At 34.3% G+C, this 4,579-nt stretch overlaps 1 long non-coding RNA gene across 1 annotated transcript; it reads left to right on the forward strand.

Moving 5' to 3' along the window:
* Window positions 1-1,962: 1,962 nt before the first annotated feature.
* Window positions 1,963-4,323, forward strand: LOC147487700 (uncharacterized). The gene is made up of 4 exons (XR_015203316.1): window positions 1,963-2,068; window positions 3,321-3,396; window positions 3,795-3,883; window positions 4,031-4,323. It is a non-coding gene; the product is annotated as an uncharacterized LOC147487700 (long non-coding RNA).
* Window positions 4,324-4,579: the final 256 nt, after the last annotated feature.

The following is a 4,579-nucleotide window of genomic DNA, read 5'->3' on the forward strand; positions in this document are numbered from 1 at the left end:
GAACACAAGTTATTCTACACCATTACACATCATAGGCTTATTAATTTTTTTTCAGAACAAGTGGAACCTATAGAAGACTATAAGGGAATTTTGAACTTTATCATCTTTCAAATTTAGCGAACTTGTTAATTATTAATACATTGGCCTAAGTCGGGATTATCAAATTTCATTATTTAAGTAGATACTTGATTCATCGTGTATTAACTTAATGGGGTTCTACCGTTCTACATGTAGTATCAAAGTAACAGAATATTTCTTTGCTTTTCCTGGCACCAACTTACCTCAGGTCTTGTGTGCTGTGTCGCCTTAGTTCGTCACATTTTTTTGTTTTCTTTATTATCTCAAATATTCCTCGTTTAACATCTTAAACTACATCGAAGTGTGAGTTTTGAGGTTTCTGTTAGTAATAATTTCTTGATGAGTCAGAGATTGATTTTGTGTTCGGTAAATCAATGTAAGATATATGTTTGACATGTATGCATGATTTCCTAGTGCCATATTTTGTTAAAATCTCTTTTTTACTAGAGCATCTGTCATCATATTAATATTATTATTGTCGCAGTAGGCTGTATTGGCCATTCCTCCTGAGATTTCATATGTTGTGTTGTGCAGGAGAATGGCTTGCTGCATGTTCCCAAAGGGCAAGCTCAAAATGCACAGGCACAAATGTTCTCTGATCCTAACATGGCGATGGATATGATGAAGAAAAATCTTTCAATGATCATACCCCAGGTAATTCAATTTGTACTATCTTTAATTTTTATTCTGCCTTCTGTTTGCCCAATAGGAACAACTATTATTGTCTTATATTGTGGGTAACCCTTACTTTTGTGTGGGTCAACTTCTTCTTCTTAGGTTTTGTAGCAGGTATGCATATATCCCACTGTTAAAACATTTTAATTTGAAATTGATGTTAATCTTGCTTATATGATTAGCTTCCTTTTTTTTTTATATATGCTCTGTTAGGATGGACTTGCTCATTTGTTCGCGTTTACACTAGTGGTTATTTTAAAGTTGTGCCGTTAAGATTGTTAACAGGGTTGTTTATGAGAAAGTGATCCATACTATACACAAAAAGTTTTATAGCTTGTTACTCCGCCAAACTTCTATTGAAAACATCGATTATCTTTAAACGGTAGGGGTCATGCTTTTCTTTGCACACACCATGTTTTTTTGCTAGGTTTTATTAAGGTTTAATGAGATGTTCATAGCAAGTTTTGAACCCGGTGCACATGTTTTTATTGCACACACCATGTTTTTACTTGTGGGTATAAACTTGGGATATTATACACCAAGCGAGACCGGTTGCACAATAAACCTCATTACTTGGTTAAGATTAATATGATTATATGTAGGGATTATGGAGATTCTTCACGTTATGTAAGCCTTTACTCGTATGGTGGATTTTCAGTGGGAAGTTGATTGTTTTGGTTGGTTTCCTTGAATTGTTCTTTAATAATAATGCTTTGGGAACATTTATACCTAGAAATGAGAACTAAGTTGTCCCGAGGTTACCAAAAACTAAAAATTGTCACATGAAAAATTGGTTGGTATTCACTTGTAAAAGACATTTCCATATCTTGTAGAAGGAAAGAGAAGTAAGATGTTACCTAAACAATAATGGTTGGTAGCTGTAATTTTGTAAGTACACTACTCCACAAGTCCACACATTTGAAGTTTGTGTTAATTTTCAAAGGCATTCAGGTTAAAGTGTAAATTGGTTATATCTGGTTCTTTGTTACTTTATGGTCACAGAAATGTACATGTGGGTTACGTCAATATGTCCATCTATGCTTACCTAATAGGTGTTCTTTGAGATTCCATTTATCGCATTTCTTTTCACAAATTACTGCCTGGCGCCTTGTTAAGGACTTTCTCATTTTACTCATTGCCTTTGGATCTTAACAGCCGGGGAACTTAAAGAACGTTTGTGAAAATATTCAAGAATGCAAAGCTGAAGAAAGGTCGGAAGAAAGGAAGGAGAAGCAAAGTTTATGAAGATTATAGGGGATCTCTTAACTCCTAAATTTTATTGGTAGATGGATGATCTCTCCTCATATCGCTACTAGTACACAGACCTGAGTCGAGAAATTTCTTTTATCATATTTCTTTTTTCTAGTTGCCTCTAGGACATACTAGATGTTATACTAACTCCCTGTAACTTCTTTCTTTTACCATAGTTGCATTGGTTTGATTGAGAAGTTTATACATAGACCAGAAGGAAAATATGTGTTTCTTTGCTAAAGGAATTTTATATTTCTCTTCTACTTATGTTTTGTGGAAGTAATCGAGTTCATCAATACTATTGGTATGTTAGTCAAGCAGTGTGCTTTTGTCGACCACCCCGTGGGTATGCGAGTGAATGATTTCATCCGACCGGTCTTCTTGCTAATCCAACCACTAAGTGGAACCCCAACAGAGTTGGTTTACTCATCTATTTTGAGTACTTGAAAGTTTGACAGGTTAGGCTATATAACCGCCAAGTTGTTATTATCTTTGAATGACAACCATTAAGGCCTCCCAACTTTGGTTAAATTTTGGATGTTCCTTCTGTTTCCATCATTGACTAGAACTAGGCATTTTGCAATTTCTGTCGGAATGTGTAACTACCAGCCCACATATACAATACTCTTAAATCTTTGTGGACGTCGTAGTATTTAAATTTTGTAGTAGTGTTATACGTCGTGGTCACCAGAACACAATAATCTTATGAAGAACTATGGACAATTCTACAACAGCTTAATATGAGGCCCGATTGTACCAAGTAAGAGTGAAAGACTTTGTTTAACAAATAAAAATTGTTTATTATTGCTAAATGTGATTATAATCGTCGAGCTATCTTTCATTTTCGTGATTTGTCAATTTTTTTGCTTAGTCCAACTAGTATCTTTGTCTGGGCCACTTGATGTACTGGCTGATTTTGTATTCATCTTTCCATAGGATCAGTTAACAGATTGTGCATATCACAATTGAACAAAGTGTGCGTCTAGTGTGTGTGTGGGGGGTGTTTAAACCCCTTAGTTATATTGATTACAGCTTACCACTGATCAGATGAAGTAAAGAACATAAAAAGGTATATCATTGGAAAGGAATTAATTTTTACCTTTTATGAAAGTTTTATGAAGGTTCGAAGTTAACGATACATTGGGAATTTTGCAATTCACCATGTTTGCTAGTATCCAGTCATAAAGGCCCTCATTGTTCTTTATGACGCGCTATATTGACTTTACAAGGACACGTGGTCGAACCACGAACCACGTGTCTATCTCTTTGTAATTTATCATTATTTGTTGACTTTTAAGGTTCGGTTTTCCCTATAGGTGGACTACTTGGCATCTTATTCGTACTGAGCAGGTGGAAGGGAAGTTTGTACTGTGTTTCAGGAATACAAAACAGGTAGGCAACTCTTTCTTACCTTTTTTTATCTACAATTTCTCTGCTCCATTTACCTCCGTGTTTGAAACTAATGCCTTGATGACTAGATGCTTCTAGTTGGGCGTCATGGTTAGAGAATCCATATGATTTGCTCTATATATTTTCATTGGACACAAGTTTTAGTTTGAAAGTTTGAGTTTCACTTGGTACAAAGTAGGTTGACCTACTCTATACATCGTTATGTTCCCCTGCTTTTTAGAGTTTTGTTGGGTCCATGGCTTGCTATTACATGTTGATGCAGGGCAATATTTTTGGACACTCCTAGGTTTGTAGAAGTGATGCTTTTGTTTCTTAAAGTGTTTCAAAGCCTTCTTGAATAGCTAGATAGATAATTTTTATTGTGGTTTAATGTGGTGTAGGGTATAAGTTTGATGGAGGGAAAAACAAGAAAACCAAAAGAACAACTCCCTAATCAGATGATCATACTCACGTCAAGCTCCTCATCAAGGTAAAAACTTAAAATTCCACCATCCATTTTCTCATTTGTTCAACTTGTTACTTTCTTTAGGTGGATTTTCAATATTTTAATTAATTACATGAGTTTAATTAGTATTATTGTATTTCTGAGTTCATTATTTGTTTTGTGAATTTTTAGGAATTAGATGGATTTTTTGGAGCCCCACTAGTTAAGATTTATAGTGAGTGAAGCCATCACTAATGCTTGGTATTGCAAAGATTCAGGATTGCTTGGAAAATCGTATCGAAATTTGGAACTCTTTGTTATTTGTAAATATGAATTTGTAACTCTCAGAAAATATTTTGAAGTTATAATATATATATGGTTCAACGAATATCCTACATGTTTCAGCCTTTTACTTGGGCTTACTATTATTTACTTGTAAGGTAATGGGGATATGGATAAATTCATATATGAAATTGAGATGTTTATTTCAATATAGAACTAGTAGTGTCATTTTTGCAGGTTAAGGGCGTTCCAATATAATGAGAAATATGAGAAATTATTTTTTTGTGGGGTTTAGCAAGAGGGGCATTTTGGGCATTTTTGCAGGTTTAGCTGGTTGCTACAAAATATGAGAAATTATTTTTTTTTAATTTGCAACCCATCAGTAACAGTTCATAATCGTTACAAATTAAAAAGCGTTGTTAAAATTTTATACAGGCATAACCAAGCGTTACAAATAAT

Source organism: Coptis chinensis, chromosome 7 (assembly GCF_015680905.1).
Source record: "Coptis chinensis isolate HL-2020 chromosome 7, ASM1568090v1, whole genome shotgun sequence".
Lineage (NCBI taxonomy): Eukaryota > Viridiplantae > Streptophyta > Magnoliopsida > Ranunculales > Ranunculaceae > Coptis > Coptis chinensis.